Source organism: Lepisosteus platostomus, chromosome 13, assembly GCF_059453375.1.
Source record: "Lepisosteus platostomus isolate fLepPlt1 chromosome 13, fLepPlt1.hap1, whole genome shotgun sequence".
NCBI classification, from domain to species: Eukaryota; Metazoa; Chordata; class Actinopteri; order Semionotiformes; family Lepisosteidae; genus Lepisosteus; species Lepisosteus platostomus.
In genome coordinates, this window is record NC_142623.1 from 31,461,779 (window position 1) to 31,483,519 (window position 21,741).

General features: G+C 43.6%; 1 long non-coding RNA gene across 3 annotated transcripts; it reads right to left on the reverse strand.

Annotated features, from left to right (window-relative positions):
• Nucleotides 1-8,187: 8,187 nt before the first annotated feature.
• Nucleotides 8,188-16,060, reverse strand: LOC148650387 (uncharacterized). 3 transcript variants are annotated; one of them, XR_015926102.1, is made up of 3 exons: nt 13,888-16,039; nt 11,268-13,627; nt 8,188-9,865 (listed from the first exon to the last, which is right to left on the reverse strand). It is a non-coding gene; the product is annotated as an uncharacterized LOC148650387 (long non-coding RNA). The 3 variants fall into 3 exon arrangements; XR_015926101.1 differs by having other exon boundaries at nt 8,188-11,590; nt 12,020-13,627; nt 13,888-16,038; XR_015926100.1 differs by having other exon boundaries at nt 8,188-13,627; nt 13,888-16,060.
• Nucleotides 16,061-21,741: the final 5,681 nt, after the last annotated feature.

Sequence of the window (21,741 nt, forward strand, 5' to 3'; positions counted from 1 at the left end):
CACTAACAAATAAACACAAAAGGGCAGAACATTTAAACACCAGCATCCATGACTGTGAACTTCACATTCTCTGTTCAACCTGGTACCAAGTATAATACTGAAACTATTCATAAGTAAGAAAGCACAGAAGTACAGCACCTTCCCATTGGACTGAACGAGGAGCTTAATGACAGCCTTTCTTGAAAATGAAATTATAATTCAAGTTTGGACATATATTGAGAGATCCTATTTATATCAACAAAATAATGTACACTACCGCAAAAAAAGTTTGAAAACTTTTAAAGCACTCAGATATAATTCCTCAAAATAATTTTGGAACTTTCTGAAATACAGAATGTATTTTTTCCTCAAAGGCTAAAACTCCTTTTTTCCCCTTTAAAACATCCATAAATGAACAGATATCAGGGACATGTATATTTTTGTACTCTTACTCTCTTGATACTCTTAATTCTCTTGATTGCACACCAGTCAGAGCCTGTTTTAAAGTAGCTAGAAAAGAAAGTTCATTTTAATCCTGATGCTAGGAGCATGAAGGAGCTCCTTGTGGGCTAATGTATTTGATTTTTTATATAAAATATATACTTTATATAAAAATAAGACTTTTTTTGCTTCCATACAGTAGTGTCATGTCCACATTTCATGAGTATTTACTGTATATGATTGTAAAGCATGAATAAATGCATTAATGGTACAGTATAAGGCATTAGAAATTTGGTTTCCCAGAGTGCAGTCCTGCCAGGCTGGGTACCTTTGCTAAGCTGAAGGCACACTTGCTCAGCGTCTCACAGTTTACAGTTTACCGTGAAGGCTCTTTTGCTTTCACTGAGCTGAAAGAGTGCACCCCCACTGGAAGTCTGTGTGTGATGTGTGCTGTAAAAGGCCGGCTGGAGGTAGGTTCTTCACCTCGAGATGCGTCTCTTCCTGTTGCAGTTTCGTGCTTTCAGTTGATGTCGGCAGGATCCTGCAGGCTGCGCAGTGGGGACTGGGGAGCTTCTGGGGGTGCACCAGGATCCTGAAGGCTGGAACACTAGAAAGGGATCTGGGATCCTGCAGAGGTTTCAGTCAGATATGGGAGGGCAAATGGAGCATCACTACTCTGCAAGACTGCCAGCTGTATAGCAAAGAGGAGAAGCAGTTTCCCAGCTGCCACAGTGGGAAAACACAGTTCTGGCCTGTTGGAGGGCAACCACTGACGTCCAGCCAGTCAGAGAAGAGCCATTTCCAGACATGGGTAGAAACTGATGTTCCTGTGGCGCGTTTACCACAAAGTGAAATTATACCTGAAAAATCACATGGGTCATCCGAGACGGCTCAAACGTAATCTGAACTTGCCTTCTCATTTTCCTTTTCGTTTCGATCACTGTTTCTAGAATCACACACACTCATTTGTAATGTGGTTCTAGAATCACAGACACTCATTTGAAATGTGTTTCTAGAAGCACTGTGCCCATTTGAAATGTGTTTCGAGAAGCACACGTGGCCATTTAAAATGTTAAATGTGTATCTGAAGATAAACGTACCCAGCCATGTGCTCTTTCTTTACACATGCCAGTTAGCCAGATTCGGGTTTTCCTTTCTGTACCAATTGAGCATTAATCATTTACAACCGAACGTGCTGGAGAATCATTTATGTTTGCTTCCTAAAGTCCTCTTGTACAGTAGGACCTTGTACAGTAGGTGGATCTTGCTAAAAATAAATGAGTTCACACGTGTTTTGGAAACTCCTGCAGTATCGTGTGAGGCTTTTTCCAGTACGGTAGAACCACAAGAAGCACCGTTGAAGCCTTGTGAAGTGCTCTTAGTAACTCCTCCTGAAATGTAACTTCCATGACTATTGCACACTGTATATTCAAGGTGTAAGAAGATTACAATCTCATTTCTTCACTGTACAGTACCTTATTCACCCTCTTGCTCCCCATACACTTACAGCCATACTGCACTCTGCAGAGGTCTCACTCTGCAGGAAAAGCCCACTGTTGGGAATGCGGGGGGAAGGGTTCTCCAGGGAGGTAAAGGACAGGAACACATGTGGGGGTGTTCAGATCAATGGCATGTGCAGAGTGATGCCTCTACGTAGCAGAGAAACAGGCAGAGGAGTTCGGCAATAAGACTTGTAGGGTTTTCCTTATCCCTGCTAGAAATTCCAGCTGGTATCTACTGGTGACCAGTACTGTCCTGTGCATAAGGTTTAAAAGCCCGGTAGAAACCAGTTTATACTTTAAAGAGCATCGTTTATAAAAAAACAGTTTGTGTTCTCCAAATTGCCAGTAGAAGTTAACTGTTAAGCATTTTAAGCCAGTTTAGACCAATAGATGCAACTTGATATCATTAGAAACCAGTCACTGATTACTACTACAAATGAGTGTAATTTCCATTAGGAATGGGAGGTCCTTCTCTGATTGTTAGGAAAAAGTCCCCCTTTTAAGACATTGTCATTAACTGCACACATCTTTTAGCTCTACTCAGAAAATGGGAAATTCCCTCTGTTCCGGAAAGTGTAAAACCTGCAACAAAGTGGACTCCGCAGTGAAGGTAAAAATGAGTGACCCTTGATTTTCTCTGTGGACCTCCCTCAGCCTCTCTCCCACACAAATGTGGCACTGCCCCTGCCAACCGTGCAAAAGCGTGCCCAAATTGAACTTTCTGGGGAGCACTCTGGTCCAGTGCTCCAGTAATGGGCACCCACTCGTCCCACTTAAAAAGTTAATCATTTCTGTAGACGAAAGCCAAAGAGCCATGCAACAGGCCAACCCCCCCTCTCCCTCCACACTGCCCAGAAGGCAGTTCACCACCAGCCGGTGTCGTTCTCGGAAAAGAACTGGTACAGATTATGAACGACGGCAACAGTTTACACCAGGAACAGACATCTTGCTCGTCCCCGGCCCGCCCCTCCGATGATCCGAGCGGAAAGGTTGCTGGGCTGACCTTCACCTAGACAACAGCAAGGACCCTGATGAAGTCATAAAACTTCACCTTCGCGTCACTCTGCAACGCAGGGCAGCAAAGGGTGTGAGCAAAACGAGACGGGGCTCATTTGTCAAGGAACGGAAACACCAAGGACAAAAAAACCCTGGGCTTGCCCTGCAAGCCTTACTCTTCCTGAAAGCCCCTGCCCCTCTAGGTTAACTGCTCTTCCGCATTTAGTTACACAACAGTGCTGATTGTTTTTGCGCCAGCAGTTCAAAGGAGAACAGCAATATAAGAACCGGCACGGATGAGTGCATTTCAAACCACAATCAAAGTAAAATGTACACAGTTACTTGTAAAACGTCCAACTTACAGTACATCACAAAATAGATTAAAATTCCAGGTCTGCGCAGCGCCATATTCTGTGATTCAGAACAAAGCAAAAAAAATTCCAGTGAGGTGAAGCGGCCTTATCACATTGTAAACAAGTAGGCTTGTGAATATACACGTCTCTTTAATCCAGACGGAACAGATTCAAGACAGTTTTGCCGAACTTAACTTGCTTGTTAAATCTGCATGCAGATCACTTTGGAACATTTCTGTGGTCTGCTGTAGAACGTGTATTTATTCACTGGTACATCATGTCACATTAGTCATTACATCACATCACAATTCTCGCAAACTCTCGACAACACGGACAGTATACAGTACTTTCACAAAGTTCGTGATTTTGTGATTTGGAATTTGTAAAGAGTCGCGATACTGTCAATGAATTTATTTCTTACCGAGATTTAATAGCCTGTCTGCGTAACTGGGACTGTGGCTCCTCTTTCAAGTCTTGTTTGTTCCACCTGCAGCTGCCCACAGAGCAAAGACAGTGCAGGGGGCAAGTCCAGTCGAAAGGCAGACCACCCAGGGGGCACACGGCCCCCTCATTCACGCAAAAAAATGACAACCAATCAAACCTGAGGCCCCAGACAAAAGAATTACAGTAGCTACTGTTTCATTGATTTACAGTATAGTATGCCTCCTTTTTAATTTGAAATAAATCAGGCGTGTCATCCATGACAACTGAAAAAGAAACAGGGTGTCAAGGTAGGGGAGGGAGTTGCAAAAACTACACTCACCCGTAACATATAAAACCCCTAGTATACTGGTGTTGAGACTGAGCGTTCAATCAAGTTCTGATCTACCATAATTCATTTACAGTAAAACACGTAAATAGTAAACACGATGTGTGTACACAAAAATCAACAACCTGTGACATCATTGGAAGGCGGTGAATACTTTTGCAAAGAGCAGGGTGTTCTAGTGCATACTGTACTTTTCCATTTCTATCCTTTGTCTTGGGGGCTACTCAAATACAATCCAATTTCATTTATGAGATCTGTTCAAGACATGCACATTTCTGAAAAAATACGGGTTAAATTTATCTCTCTCTCCCGAGTTTTACTTTGAAGTCCTCCCACCTGCTGCTGTCCAGCTACTCTCCCTCTCTAAGAGCGCAGCTGGGCCAGGCTGGCACTCAGCAAATATATTGCCTTTCTCAATAAAGACAAGCACTTATTGTAACAGGTTCGACAAATGGCCTTTAGACATGCCACTGGGCATGAATGAAAGAGAATGCCACTACAACACTAAGCACACTCCGTCACAGTCACTGAACGCATCTACAGCTCAATCGCAGTAGGAGCGTTTTCTTTTTTCTGCTGAAGAAACCAGAGGTGCCTCCTATATTCCCGATTATCAATCAGGAGAAAATGATCACGAGAATTCTATAATTAATCAATGACATTTTCCTTCAGCCCAGCATCTACATCTAGAGTTTCTAATTCTGCTTGGTCCAGTTTTTATCCCCAGGTAGCACCCAAAGGTCCTCTGATTTGTGTTAAATGTCAGACGGCAGAAGAAATCCCCTGGCAAAAGGAATTTCCAAATCAATTAACGCTCGAAACAATCTGTAACCGATGATGTATTACTCTGTGCTTGCAAAGATTTTGTGATGCTTCAGTCAATTGTGCATCTCACCACTCTGTGACTTGGTTAACAGCAGTAAGCCAAACTCGGGGGCGAGGAAGCATCACAAAACTACATTTAATCCCCAAGGCAGCACTGGCCGTGAGGGTCTTTAGAAGACTGGATTCGACTGCTCTCCGTTTCCCCTCTGTTGCCATTCTGTGCTTCGTTCGAGTAACTGTACACTTCAAGGGGGAATTCCTTTAATTTCAATGCACACTATGGCTCAGTACCTCATCACCTCCTCCAAATTTCAGGTCATACATCAAGATCTCGGACTTCGGGCCTACAGAGTGCCTCAACCAGTAAAGTCGCTCACCCAAGGGCAGGTAATTTAGTTCGAAATTCAGCAAAATGGGATATCATTGCTGGGGGGGGGGTGAATACTTTAACAAAGCACTGTATGTTCCAGAGCATATTATTTTCCCAATATCCTTCCTCCATTGGGAACCTTTACAAACACTTGGAGACAGGCAGGGTTTCTTACCCTTAGTCTAAAACAGAATGTGAACTGAGTGTTAAATCTTTGATCAATTGATGCCACTCATTTAAACATCATTTTTACTGTGCAAAAAAAACCCTGAATGTTTCCCAAACAGCCACCTTCAGAGTAAAAACCGGCGACCCGTTATCTGCGTGTTAACTACCAAACCGAATAAGGAAGAGAGAAGCAACTGTTTGTCCACTCCCAGATTTTTGATAATTACCTGAAATTTATGTAGACCAGAGGAAAATGTGATTTTCTAATTAACATGCACACAAAACATGAACATTTGAACATTTTGGAGTGTGAAAGCCTGTAAATATGAGCGGAGCCGATTTACAAAGATAAGAGTGTCACGTTGAGGACAGAGTTTGGTGGCTAACATCCCAGGATCTATAGAACAGTCACCCTTGCTAAACTTCACTCCACACCTTTTCCTTCCTCTGTGTGTGACAAGGCCTTCATCCACTGAACAACAGCGATGCTCCCCACCTCAATGTCACTGACCGCTAGGAGAAAAATGAGACCTGGAGAACAACAGGCATTCGGCTAGACTCCCTTTCACACAGTAAAAAGAACCGTTTGTCTGCTGCGTCCCTCGCTTCAAAGAGAAATAATTAACACCTCAAAGTGTTAGCAATGCACGAGGGGATAACCCAAGCTTTGGGGGCAAAAACCCCATAAAAGCCTGTGCAGTATTAACAACCAGGAAATATTTTAAGGAGTTGCCTTTGCAAAATAAAAAAGGTTGTTAACAAGAACATCACAAAAAAGTCTTATGTGATAACGTACTGACTTTGCATATCAAATTTTTTGTGGGGTGTCTATTAAAGGCCTTTTTGTTTGCAGCATCTAAGTTCTCCTTCACTTATGAACGTAGAAGAGTTCACAGGAGACTCAGCAATTTTCTTTCCCGGCACTTGATGGTAGAGGTTGCTGTTAGGATTCCATTGCTGTGCTGTGTATTCCTAATGGCATAGTGATGTAACAATATCAGTTATTCACAGCCATTTCTTTCTAGGTGATGGCAGTGTGCCTGCGCAAAGGACTCTGGGAAAAGAGGGTCTGAAGTCCCGTTGCTAAACCTATTTGAACAGGAGAGAGAATATTGATGTTTGTCCCGTCATTCTTCAAGCACTTCATTAAATATTAAAAGTCTGGCCATGTGAATCCATCTGTCCATTATCAGCAAGCTTCTTATTCGTGGTGAGCATTGTAGCAATGCTATCCTAAGACACCAGTAAGCTGTCTTTGGTGGATAGATTAACTGATTGGGTAGTTTAAATGAGGAATAGAAGTTGTTGTCATCATCATAAAAATTTTGAATGGATTATACATTTATTAAGTTCTTAATTTTGCAGATGCATTTCCACAAATTCTGTTATACATTGCACTTTTATTTCTTAAATTCACTTCCCTAAAACCAGTCCATGTTTACACCATATCTTGTGAATGTATACTTGAAAGCAAGAGGTGCTTTGAGTTTCTGTGCCTTTTGAAAGGAAGGGCTGTCAAACAGGGAGTGAGTTTGGCTACGCTGTTCTTTTTGTTGCACTTTTTTGACCAAATATGTAGGTGGATGCCTGCATACACTGTATATCCTCACTGCTCACATCATTTCCTCCACGCTGGATAACCATTTAACTCTGGTTAACACACAATACCTACTTAAATACTTTGAGAACATAGTGTTAACTGCTGGGCATGATGAATATATTTCTTCTTAGTGTATTTAAGAAAGATGAAACTTGCCCAGCTTGCAGCCTGTGGCTTTTGAGAATAACTTCTCCAGTTTGGCACAGATTCAGGGTCCATATCAGTCCTACTTACTGCTGCCAGCAGGGAACAAGATAAATCCTTCTTTTGAGGCAACCTGTTAATCTCCCCAGCTAGGCTTCCAGACCTAAACATTTCAAGTTAGGAGGTGGTGTAATTGTTATTTGTTTTCTTTTCATGCACCTATAAGGCTGAGAAACTGAATTTTTGCATAATACATACCATCTGTCCTGCCCTGAGAATCAGTCATTTATGGTGATTTTGGGTGGGGAAAAAGTTACAGATGATATCTAAAGGAAAAACAGGAGCACACCATTCCCTGTCAGGCTGTCACTGGACCTTCAATCTTGCCGTTAGATTGTCTCATCGGCCAGCCTTAACAAAGATGTACTGTACTGTATAACTCATGGACAAGGCCCGTTTGAAATTGTTATTTTAAAGTAGATCAAATAGGTCCAGTCTATCAAAACGATTGAAGTCTCTTCATAAGGAGGCACTGCTCGTCATATTCATGAAGTTCCAGCAGAGGCGGAGGGGAGTTTTTTTGATACAATCTTGCTTTTTATCCTGCCCTAGGAGAACCGTTGATCTTGTAACCTTGTTTCAAACAGCCTGTGACAGATCAACATAATTCCTGGAAGATGAGCTGGGAGTTTTCCGTGTTTCCCATTGTAAAGTGCTGCGCATGTGTTGTTTGTCTCTTTTGACACTTCACAAATGGATGTGGGTGAAGGGTTCACATCATTAAACTGTGTCAACACGTACAGTATGCAGCTCTCCAGGATTCTGCCCAGAGGAGATACGCGTAAGCACTTTTATCTGTTCAATGATGTAATGCGCAAGATAGCAACGTTAATATGAACGCTGTCGCCATGGAAGCACCTCCCTGAAAGTTCAGCTAAACATTATTGGTTTGTGGGCTTTTTAAAAATTACTCGTGCATGAAGTTGATGGACACTTCCTTTTCGGCGTAATGGAGACTTTATGATAAATTTAACGGGAAATTTATCATAAAAAATCGTCAATGTTTTAATTGTAACACAACAAGAGGTGACAATGTGTATAAATGCATACAGTATACAGTAGGACAAAACAATTTGACATAAGCCAGTATACATGTACTATGACTCTCAAAGTCCCCAGGTTAGCTTTCACCTGAAAATACATCTCATTAGAACATGAATAAGCCTTGAACAGTCATGCGTACTCATGTGCCCATAATGCCATTTGCACAATCAGGTGTTAATGATTATGCAGTTGCAATGATGTGTTGTGTGGTGTTTAGGAAGGACATATAACAGTGTTTTTTAGCTCCATTCAAATAATGTGATATGAATTGTTTTCTTTAAGGCACAGTATAGCACATGCAGTCCTGTGTCCAGTGGTATTGTGTTGTATGGTGTTGATGTAGAGGAAGCCATCCTGACCGTTATATTTCTACCAGGTAGAAAAGCTGCTGTAAGACAGCCACATCACCCAGTGAAGACAGAGGAGGAAGAAAGAAGTCTCAGGTATCGAATAGCTCATAACGATCAGGAATGACTTCTCAACACAGACACTGACACTGACACTGACCTAAATAACATATATTACTGGCAATAGGTGTGTTTCTGTACAGTTATTTTCTTTAGTTCTATTTTTGCCTTTTGTTTAGGAAAACTAGTGTATTTCTACATCTCCTCAAGGAACATTGGCAACCGGCTCCTGGAGAAAGGAAGCACCACCTGGATAATGTTCGGAAACAATTCTATAAACAGTCTGGAGTAAATGTGCTTCACATGTCCTTTCTGAATTGTTTATGCCTGTTTGAGACAAAAAAAAAAAGTTCAGGCCATGCAACGAGGAGAAATATCTAAAGAAAAGAGTAAAAAAAACAGGCAGAGGGAAAGGTGTTGCGCAGCCCGCGAGCTCATGTGACCGACCGGTGCAGTCCTCTGGCGTGTACAGACAGGGCCGGCTGCTAAGGTCTGCTCGTGCAAGTGTATTTTGCACAGTGCTTTGGTTTATAACTCACACGGTCATTTTTCTTGTTCCGTCAGGAGACTAAGATAATCCAGACTTGGTCCCAGCCAAACAAATTGAAAATATGAATCAAAAACAGTACAGGTAAAAAAATCTATTCATCAGCTTCCTCCTCCTCCTTTTCTCCCTCCATCTCATTCTTGACAACACATATGCACTAAAGCACAGAAATCCATGCGTGTGGTCACACATGAATCTGGAAATCACACGTTGTACATTACACATGCATACTACATTTTTACCCATAAATGCTGCTGGACAGTAGCAATAAACTCATGTTTATCTTGTGACTGTATAACCCCATGCATGCTTCAGCATCTCAGCGCAGCTTCACAGAATCTACAAGCACACCTGTGTCCATCGGCCAGCTTGTCTCCCACTGCCATCAGACGCTCAAACGCCCTCGCAGTCAGCGGTCCAGTTCGGGTGTGAAGGAATCGGGGTGTTGAAGGTGATTTGGAACAACACCGGGAAGGATCCCAGCCGCTGTAGGCTTCAGTCCCAGCAGACAGGGCACTGGCCAGGGAACCTCAAACCTGCCATCGGTGAAACAGAAATCCGCCCAGAACTGTATGGAAAAATGAGCTCCTGCAAATGAGGAGGCCCGCCTGTCCAGAAAAGTACACTGTACTATCCACGCTGATCCAAAGAACCACCAGCCTGCACAAACAAGAGGAGGGAAATGTAAAGATGCTTATGGCATAGAACAGCACCCTCAGGGTCAATAGCAAGGCCAGGTCTCCAGCTGCCCTGGGATACCTCTTCCACAGCATGAAAGGAGCAGAAGTCAGCAGAAGGAACAGATATACAGTATTCCCCTAATGGATAGTATCATCCACAGACCCCTGAGGAGAGCGAGCCGTTACTCAAGACAGTCTGAAGAACGGGCACAGATTTACAGGCTGACGCATTTTTCTTACTGCAAGTTGTAACAGAACTGGTGAAACTCTTCAACTCAGAAAAAAATTGGGGTCTGTAATCTAACTTAATAGGTGACACAAGAAGGAAGGTGAGTTTGTGCTGATGAAATCCACGCAAATCTAGTTATGAGTTTGTGCTGATGAATTCCACGCAAATCTAGTTATGTCCCCACTGTCTGATAGGATAGGCTCAGACTCAATGCAACCCTGTATTTTGAACTGATTTGTTGGTTTCTTCATTAAAGATCCATCCTAATCACATGTACATTGAGAGGCACAACTGATAGCACAACAAATGAGTATTGTAATCAATCACATTTATTGCTATTTTACTGCCTCAGTACTACTGGGTGTGCTAAATAACCCCAAATCAAGTCAAACCTTTAGACACAGTTTTATGTAAAAGCCCTAACACAATGTAAACAGTTTTCCTTGCTATGTACAGTATGTCTGTATGTTTAACCCACCTGTGCTCTGTACTTCCTTTCAAGAAGGAGGGAAAATGCTTTTTAAGATTATAGGAACAGTTAGAAACAAGAAGAGGCCTTCAGCTTTTCTAGCCTGTGTTCTAGTTAACTGATCCAACCCCTTTTTTTGAAAGAAGCTAAGGAATCAATTTAAAAAACATGGCCGGCTTGTTCCACACTACCACAGCTCTTTAATTCTTTACACTTATACAGTATAACTCTTTTCTGGACACTAAACTCAAAGGACTTTACAGGTAATGGAGATCCCTTCCACCGACACCAGTGTGCAGCCCCACCTGGATAAGGCGATAGAGCACCAGTACGCTCACCACACACCAGCTCTCAGTGGGGATGGGAACAGAGTGATGAAGCCAGTTTAGAGATGGGGATTATTAGGAGGCCACGACTGGTAAAGGCCAAGGTGGCTGGGGGTAACACCCCCCGTCTTTTCGAGAAACACCCTGCAATTTTTAATGACCATAGAGAGTCAGGACCTTGGTTTAACATCTCATCTGAAGGACAGTGCCTTTTTACAGTATAGTATCCCTGTCACTATACTGGGGCATTAGGACCCACACAGACGGCAGGGTGAGCACCCCCTACTGGTCCCACTGACACCTCTTCCAGCAGGAACCTGAGCTTTCCTAGGAATCCAGGTACTGGCCCGGTTCCCACCTGCTGGGCTTCAGAGGGCTGCCAGTTGTGAATTGCAGGGCGATATGGCTGCTGGCAATATGGCTCTTTGTGCAAATATGTGCCTCCTGTTCTTAGGTTTAAATGCACTTCAGATGAACTGATATCCAAAATCTGTCTGAACCAGAAAGGAAAGAAGAGAAATTTCAGTCGCGGCTGTCAGTTTGAACTTTAGACAGTTTAAAGCCTGATAACAGAACACAGGCTCCTCACAGCTTGCGGGGATGATCCATCACTTGAAAAACAGTGAGTTTTCTACACAGTACAGTCTTCTTCCCCAGTGAGAAAGAGAGATAAGCAGTTCCCTGTACGGGCAAAAGAGGATAGCAGACTGTCACTTAAGCGCAGAAGAATGTCCAGATGAAAGAGAAGGAATGTACAATAGGACCACAGATTGAGTTTAGACTAGAGGGGGAACTTGTGTGTGTTGTGAAATTGCTGAAGGCTGATATCATTCTTGAAAAAATATCTTGCTTAATAGGTGTTTCCTGAAAAACATCATTCTTTATTTTAAGAAATGGAAGTTCAAGCTCAGTAGCCCAAGTAACTGTAAATGAAGCTTTCTGCTTCTGAGACACGATGTCTACATTAAGGGGGATACTCTGTATAGTCTGTGTATACTACTAAAATGTATATGTGGTTTCATCTGTCAGTTATGTGAAATATTTTGCTGATAAGATACACTTGGTGCATGTTTTTTTTAAGAGCGAGAGAGTTGATTATTTTTTCCTTGCCTGATTTTGCTTGAGGAACTGTTTGCCCCTCTCTCTCCCCATCAAATGTTCTTCTGAGGTGTTTGTGGGGGAACAAAACTACTTTGGTGAGAGAACAACACACAGATCAGGGGAGGAGAGAGAAACTGTACAAGACCAGAGTGGGGCTCAGTCCTCCTGCAGCCCCACGACACACAGATCAGGGGAGGAGAGAGAAACTGTACAAGACCAGAGTGGGGTTCAGTCCTCCTGCAGCCCCACGACACACAGATCAGGGGAGGAGAGAGAAACTACTTCACCAGTTGAATTAAAGGAGACTTTAAGAAGCCCAGAGTGTACAAACCAAGGCTGGAATTTAGCCAGGGCATCCTACTCTTATTGACATTGCCAGTGGAGGTTGCAATGACCAACTAGACAGGACCTCAGATTAACGTCTCATATGAAGAATGGTAGCACAGCATCTTCAGTTACTACAGTATAGTGGAGCACTGGAGTGGAATTCACGAAAGAGCACCATCTGATTGACAAAAAACTCCCAGCATCCATCTGGTTTTCCTAAGTAGTCTCCCATCCCAGGACTAAACAGGCCCAACTCTGCTTGACTTCTGAGATCTCACGGCATCTGCAAAACAGTGGTGATGCTGCTGTCTTTGTAGCATTGAAATGTTGTGTCCTGTTACAAATACAAAGAGAAATCAAGTACAGTAGGGTTACAGTACGTCATGGTGCAGGATAGAAAAGCATGGTAAAACATGAGGCCCCTTAGGTTAGTCACAGTAAATACAAAGTCTTGCAAAATGTGTCATGTGAGTTTCAGGTTGTTAATTTTCTCCAGGAGCTCTTCCGGCCCAAAATTGGTTGCTCCTGGGACATGTGGTACAGAAGCAAGAAACCTGTAAGTTGCATACTGTAGCTAGTCAACTTTGGAAGGAATCTCATGTTATTTATCAGGTGGCTGGCATAGCTTTATCATGCAACTTACAGTCCGAAAGGAAATGAAAAATAAAAATAATTAAAGTGCACCTCGAGGTCGTCTTTTTAATTCAATCAGATAGATCGCACAGGACAAAGTCTTTCTCAAGAGTCCTTTCCAATGCAAATTTCTCCCACCTCCTGGCTCAATGAAATGGACAGAATTGCATTAACCGGTGCAAATAAACCCCGGGTTTCCATGTACAGCTAAAATCAAATCAATGACCATGAGTTCTCTGTGAGCTTTGGCGACACTGCAAAGAGCAGTTCATACGAAGAGCAGCCGTGTGGTAATGGCACAAGATTTCATCAGGAGCCTTTAATTTTTTAGAAATGAGAATTTTATCATGTGTAAAAAAAAAAATCAATTTCCTGGTCACGGTACGGGTGCAGCTTTCAACTGCGCATCGACTACTATTATTCATAAAAAACAAATGCTTTGCTTTTCTTTTGCCTTGTGGATCGTGCCAGCTTGAAGTTCCTCCCTGTCACCAGGCCAGACTTGTTTCTATTTATTCAACGGCCTGCGTTGTGTAATAGCAACGGAATCTGCCGGATCGCTGTTGGTCGGGTTCCATCTTCATTAAACAGTTCCCTCTTCTCTTTAACCCCCCCCAGCACCTGGGACTGTGGTGTACTGAGAGGCGAGGCGAGAACCTGGAACAGATGTGGCTTTAGACAACCGCAGGTTGTGCCTAATTTCCTTTTGCATTAAACCCTGTGCTTCTCAGAAACGAAAGCTCTGCTCGTCTCGGACGTGAGGAGGCTGAGGAGGCCGCTAGCCTGAGGAGCAAAGGGCTCTTCCGTCACTGTGCTGTTCCTCAGGTCACCTCCACTCAAGCTTCAGTGGCTCGTTTGCCTCCTAAATCATTACAGATCCATGCTCCACTCATCACGCGTCATTAACAAAACCTTACCTGAACTGCAGGCTACAGAGAAGTGGTGAAATCCCTTTCTTTCTTCCCCGTGCAGGGGAGACGGACGGCGTCAGAAGCTCAGGGCAGCGGAAGCCCACTGGCGGCTCAGGGTGGTAACCGGAAGAATTTCCGAAGTCCCGCCCCTGTGACCTGCTCAGCCCACAAGAAGGAGCATGGTTTCCCAAATTCATCTCAGTGGCCTCTGTTACAGATTCATCACAATGAATAAATCAGTCAAGCACCTCTTGGCCTAGGAGCAGACTTGCAAAAACATTATCCTTGTAAAAACATTCAGAGCCTTGGATTCCTGTAATACAGCCTACCCTCTTTCCAGGAAAACCTGTTTTTACTTGATCGACCTACTGGAGTGCCGGTAAAAACATTGCACACCTGACTATTGCCAGTGTGTCCATATCATTCCTTGTAACCGCGGGAGATGGATAAAAATATTGCAAATTAAAATCTTATTGTACTCCTGACTAGTACATCATTTAAATGCAGACAAATATGTCGTAGGGGAACTGCAGCAGAGTGGGCAAGTCTCTGGACCCCCAGCTGGGCGGCTCTGGGTTCGAGCCCCTGCTGCAGACAACTGCTGTTGTGCCTTGAGTGAGGTGCCTTACTTCTGTTGCTCCAGCCCACCCAGCTGTATAAATGAGCATTGCTGGGGGTAGGTCCTGTGATGGACTGGGGTCCCACCCACAGCGGGTAGTGCTCTCCGGTTGCTTCATGCCAAGAAAGCAGGATTGATTCTGGCCTGTTGGTCTCAGCCCTGCACTGAATTACCTCCCTTCCTAAATATGTCTTAGAAACAGGGTGAGGGGATCGGAAATCTGAGCGGAAGCAGGGAGAGGAAATAGGAAATGAAGTCCCTGTGTGAACAAGTACAGGCACGGTCGTAAGGTGACTGGGATACTGTAGCATTTAGGCCAGCGCCGCTGAGAAGCTGGGCGGCAGCTAGGAACGCGCAGTGTCCAGACAAGAACATGGTGTTACATCAAATACTCCCTCTTGCCATGTCCTGCCCCGCATGCCTGGCGAGCCGGCAGCAGCGCCCTGCGGTAACTGATGGCACACCTATTCGGGATTTGCATACAACCCCTCCCTGCAAAGTACAGCAGGGCAGAGCTGCCAGCCTGCTAAGCGTTCAAGCTGCACCCAAAGTAAACCGATAGAAACAATAGACACTGGGGGCTCAGGTCTTGTGCTTGAAAAGTTTGTGTTCTCCTGGAGGACGGGAAATGGGTCCTCTGCAAGCAGGGGTGTACAGACAGGCCAGACGAAGCAGGCTTCTCTTTCCGAGTCCCGGTATTGGTTTAGTCTCTGGTTTGGTTGTGACAACGGGGAGCAAGGCTCAACTCCACACCCTGGCGTCGCTGAGAGGAATGCTGGGAATAACAACACGACAGCTGTGTGCTTGCTGAGCCCCCAGGCACCCAAGTGACCTGTCAGGGCCTGTGCAACAAGATTGGCCGGAGAACCCGACAGACTGCAGAGTGTTCGGCTGAAGGCTTGTAAAGATGAATGACCTGGTGACCCCCTGGGTCTGGATACAGTGCAAACTGTCTCCTTTCAGCCTGTTGAAATTGATTCTTTGTCGACAAACCTCTTGGAAACCAGGAGAAGACAAAGTGATCACAGATCGGAAAAGGGCAGCACCTTTATCGCCATTTCCCTTTTTTTATTTCCTTCACACAAGATTTCCATCAGAAATATCTTTGAGCTTCTTTTGGAGCATATTCACATTTTCATCCTGACTGCACGCTGGTAACAGGGGTTTGGAGTATTGTTTCTTTTTGAAAGAGGAAAACTAATGTTTAAAAGAGGAGAGAGAAACATCCAGCCATTTGTCCATTTACAATGCTGGTGAAGGTCACAGTGGGACTGGAACAGTGGAAGATATACAGTATAGTCATTTTAGAGCAATACATCTGCAGCAATACATCTGCTTTATGATTCTTTAAATCATTTAACTTTCTAAACCACTAAGAGCATTCTACTTGCAACTCTGAAGAAACACACAAGAAGAGTTTCAATATATTACTGTATCTCAAGTAGTGGTGCAAGGGCGTGAATCAATTTTGATTCCACTATAAAACTTTAGTCCTTTAGGTACATACCATCCACTGGGACATTTCTAATTCTGGTACCCATTACATCTTATCCTGTGCATTTTTCTGTTATATGTAGTTGTTTTTATTTTTTTTAAGTCAGTCATTCAGCCTGAGGTGTGGGAAATCCAAACACAATGAACAGTGTTATTGTATTATTTTAAACTGATCTTCAACTTGCCTTACTTCAACAGAACAGTTAGAAAAACCTAATGCTAAATGCTGTTTGATGTTAGTTGATGAATGCGATTTACCAAACTAGAAATCTTTGTTACAGTGCTGAAGTTTCAAGAAGTCATTTTGAGATTTGCTGACTAGACATCTCTCCTGTTTTCTCCTCTTGTCAGTGCAGCTCATTTCTCACCATGGCTGTGCTCAGAGTCTCCGGAATGTAGGCTCTGAGCCATAAAAAAGGCCCATATATCACTGGCACACTCTGCAGACAGGGGGACTGAAGACAGGTGATGGAGACTCTTAAGTGTCAGCGTGTGCCCCTTCGTACCAGTGCGTACCTGTGTCTTCATGTGTACCCTGTATACTTGTGTGCCCCTTTGTACCAGTGCGTACCTGTGTCTTCATGCGTACCCTGTATACTTGTGTGCCCTTTTGTACCAGTGCGTACCTGTGTGTTCTGGTCATGTGTGCCCTGTATACAGTACATGTGTGTGCCCCTTTATACCAGTGTGCCCCTTTGTACCAGTGTGTACCTGTGTGTTCATGTGTGTCCTGTGTACTTGTGTGTGCCCCTTTATACCAGTGTGTACCTGTGTATCCTGAAAACTTGTGTGTGTCAGTGTGTATGTTCTGTGTGGCAGAGTGTGTCCCTTTGTGCCAGTGTATACCTTTGTGTGCCCTATTTGCCAGTGTGTACTTGTGTGTACCCATGTGCCAGTGCATGTACTGTACCTATGTGTACAGCATCTGTGTGTGCTCCCTGTGTGTACTTGTGTGAGTGCCCTGTGTAACTGTGTGTGCCTATGTGTAGCAGTGTATACTGATGTGCACCCTGCAGCCTCTAGCCAGTTAAGTTAGCCCAAAGCACAACAAACAGGCACATAAAACCCACACCAGCTGCTAAACCAAGAGCTTTTTATGCCCTCTTATTTTCTATGCGTTCGTAATTATATAATAAAGCTGTCAAGACAGCCAGGAAAGGAAAGGCTTTCAGGGAGGATAGTGTGCATCCTTTTCAGCTTGTTGTTGGCAGACAGATTTACAGGACATTAAGAGAGGGATTTGTTTTCAAATCTGGTTGCTCCAGAGAAAAATCTGCTTCCCTTTTCCTGAGGTCACCTTGTTTAAAAACTCCAGATCTAAAAAGAGGCTGACAGAAGAAATGGAAGAATTCTGACATCCTCCACACACCTCATTAATAATCCCCCCCCCCCCCCCCACCCAAGTAATTGGTGTACAGATGACTTAATCAGCAATGATGGCTCACAGACCCAGGATACTGAGTTTGATTTCAGTTTGGAGTTTGCATGTTGTCCATCATTTCGGCTGCTCCTGCCTCCTCCCAGTTTCCACAGACATTATAATTAGCAATGCAATGACATCTCATGCTGGGTGCAGACCTGTGCCATGCACGTCCTGAATAAGCACCAGGAGGAATATCCTTACCAGGATAGTATGTCTGATTATGTCTGGATGTAGAGAATCACAAACTTCTGACACATGTAGTTTTGAACCACTGGCAGCAGTTTGCTTTGGAGCTAAAGGAAGGTGGAGCCGGTTTTGAGGCCCTACTCTCCTCCCGAGCTCCACCAGTCTAGTCTTTCTACATTCCAGTGAGTCAACTGGGTGTAAACCAGTTCATTTAAGGCTCCTTTTGTCCTGGGTTGTTAGCACTCCCGTGTTTGCAGATAATCCCTGTGATCTTTTCCAGTATCCATGATGGCCCTCGGTGTTTGTTTGTAATTCCACTCTTAGGGGGAGCAGGTTTGCCGGAATTGTGGGATTCCTCCAGATGATAAACGACATAAGACGTAGGGAATCGCTTGTAAACCATTCAATGTTTTGACTTTTTCAAATATATCAGGGCATGAGCTTCAAGCAATGAAAAGAGTGAAGGCGATGATTTGGAATATTTCACAAGAAAAGGCCTTTTTAGTGACAATTGAAGCTGTACATGATAAAGCCTCTGAAACCATAAAAGAGGAAATCATGCCAGTAGAAAAGTGCTGACTCTCTCCTGATAATAGAGGAACAGAGACTGATGGAGAGAGGTAAAGATGGATGAATGAGACGGAGATAAGCAGAGAATAGACTATACTGTACGTCTCTATATAGCTGTTTCTGTTAGTTTTTCTGTCTTCCTAGCAAAAAAAAGCATTAATTTGTTCTTCAGGTGCTCATTCATCATTTCAGTCCCGTGGAAAATAAAACCTGACTGTCGGTAGGCCCTGATCTACTGTATTTAGACTTTTAAAACCGTGCACGGCCTCTGCTCTACAACACCACCAATGAAGGTATGAGCATCTTGCTCATGCACAATTACACTACTTTACATAATATTCATGTTTGTGTGATGAAAAATGATAACTGTTCAAACTTTCTGGCAATTTCAGCTCCCTCTCTCTTCGTACGGTACTAATCTGAGAAACTAAAGGTAATTATTCTCCATTTTCCATAGCTCTTTGCGCGCTGAAAGTTGCACTGAAAATTGATATTTATACAAACGGAGTTTCAAATGAAATTTCACTTCCCCCTTCCTTTGTATAAAGACACTTCTTGCTGACTAGAGCGTTTCAGTTTTACATCCCTGCCTCTGCCCTGCCCTCACTCTTACAGCAGCTCCCTGTCTCATTCCTTATTAAGCTGGGGTTCTTTAGCCATGAGCTGTCTCTCTCCTCAGCCAGGCGAGGTACCCCAACAAAGCTCGTTATTCGAATAGCACCGCTTTTCCACCTTAATTGGGTTGGACTAAATTCAATTTCATGGCATGCTCCTTGCAGGTGAGAAAACGATCCCCCCCCTAGGTCACCAGGTGATAAAATAAAGTCTCGTGCTACCTCAAAATAAAAAAAAAAACACAGGTGCAGACTGTGCTCCACAATCAGAGAGAAAGCTTTGCAGCCGCTAGAAGAGTAGCCATCACAAAAACAGTCAGGCTGTACCCTGATTTAAAAGAAAGCAGATCCGATCTTATCAAGCAAATGGGCTTTGGCTCCATCCATCATCTGACTGAGATTTGAATTCTGAACTTTCCTTTTTTGCCTTGATGTCTCACTGGTCTTGCTCATGTACCATTTCCCTTTTCCATTAGCTCACAGGGACTTTGTAATTCCAAAGGAAAACTGCCTCGGCACTGGCCATGATATTAGGATGTCGTTTGCGGATTGTTTGTTGTTCTTTTTATTTCTTTTCTCCCTTTACCAGAAGCCTCTTATCTGATGGCCCGGAAGGCTTTGCTCTTGCACAGTACAGTGTCCTTGCTCGGACTGGGGTATTTCCTCCCATAAATGGTTATATTTCAGCCGAGGCAGATTAGGTCTCCTGTATGAAGCTAGCCATCAAGATTAAAAGAGCTGCTATTTCCCATGTCACACATTAACTGGAGAGTTTGTTTTCGCAAGACAGGACACGAGCGTCTGCGCAGTGGTGTGTGGGATTGAATAGAGCACATGGTGCCATGACTTGTGTAGCTTTTTTCCCCCACTTTAAGGGATTTTTTCGGAGTCATGTCTCTGGAAACAGACCCTACACTCAGAATGTCAGAACAGGCAGCCAAAGATGTTTTGTAATTTTAGCTTGTTACCATTTACAGGAGAAGTGAAGGATGGAGGACTTCATACTCCAAGCTGCAACATACTGTATACTGTATTTTATCTAAACAGAAACCTCATTGAGAAGGGTCACTGTCCTGAAGGATTTCTAGGTCTCTATAGTGCGTGCAACTGGACGCAGGACTGCAGATGACTGAGCCTGTGGTCAGCAGTGACTGCATACAGCTGGCATACGACACAGAAGAGCCTGTGGTCAGAAGGGCCCAGGACTGGATATGACTGACCAAGATCATTTGAAGTCACTCTGCAAAAAATAATTACCAACAATCCTGTGTTGCAGATGAGAAAAGTTCCTGTAAAACTACATTATATCTTGATGTTCCTCAAATTAAATCTCTGCATGTTTTGGATTAATAATAACACAATTAGCATTTGATGTGCACTGTTTTCTTTTCCTTTTCAGAGTAAAATCTTTAAAAATGAACATGACAGCACACCTCTAACCAGGAATTTCTATTTGTTTGGTTTCTTGGCTGACAATAATATTACTGCAACCATCCCCAGAAAAAGAAGAATCAAGATAGATGGATGAATGGGCATTGATGATTTTTGTTTATGGGAGAAGTTGGCTTTTTTAACCTGTGGTGCTACTCCAATAACTGCAGAGCGTCTGCAAACCTCCTCAGAGAATTCTAATATTCCCACCCCTTCATGTCATTGAAAAGTAAGGGTGGTAAGCTCAAGAAAGCCAACTGGCCGTGCAGTAGGAGGGCCTCCTCAAGCTTTCCTCTTGGAAACCACTTCATTTGTGTTCATTTTTTTCAAAGCTTGGAACACTCATGGTTTTGCCAGACCAGACGAACGAGTTGGGATATACTGGCAGACGTTACGGTGAAACGCTATACTGTAATTACTGTATCTGGTTCTCACCACGCTCCTCAGGGTGATCTTTCACAGAAACCACGAACAATAACCTGTGGATCCAGCAGGCACTCGGCATGAGGTGGCACTGGTAGAGTCATTACCTCCAGGTACCTGGGGAAATGTGTACCTGTCCTGCTCATGTGGAGATCAAGGGGAATCTCATCCCGAACAACAGCACCTCAGACACTAGGAAAGCAGATCACTGCAAAGTGAATCCACTGCGTGGTGGATCAGGCGCCATTCTTACTTTACTACAATGCAGATTCTAATTTGTGTAATGCATTAGGCACAGGGTGGATCCCGGATGGCTCTCGAAGACACAAAAATGCAGACACACACTCACACCAGGCCAATAAAACAATAATAATAATAATAACAACAACAATAATACAACCTCCACACAGATGACACCCCAGGTCCAGAATTGAACCCAGATACCCGGTGCTGTGAGGTGACAATGCTAACCACTGCATCACCATTCCACCCTCATATTATTGTTGCACAATACATTGAGGAGCACATTTTCTTCCAAACAGTATAGCCAACTGAGGCATTGCTGAAAATGGGCAACGATATGTGAATCTGTTCAAACATGAACGAGCCCCTGGATGGCGCAGTGGAGCCCATATTTTTGCCAAGTCAGCTTCCATGCCTTGAGGAGTTCAATGGGTGCGACTTTACCCATAATTCCAGACGAGGAATGACAAAGAGCTCTGCGGGTGGTCGGGCATAGGTATAGACACACAGGAGGAAACATAAGAGACTGTCACTCAAGCCCTTACAATGGAACAAGACTCAACATGACCTATCTGACTATTGTTGACTTCCTAGCAAATGGAAGTGTTTCTTCAAATTATGGGTTAAAAATCGTCATGGTTTGTCAAAACAAACAGCATTGGTAATGTGGAATTAGAGTTCCCATTGAGACAGAGATGTAGGTCGGTGAGGACAGGTGCATAGGGTGTACAGTGGAGTACCCAGTTCGCAGTGTATAGGTTAAGGATGGTGATACATTAAAGAGCAGCTACAGGTGTATTGAGCACACAAATATGTCAGGCATTCAGCTTCTGCATTATATATAAAGCACTGGCCCT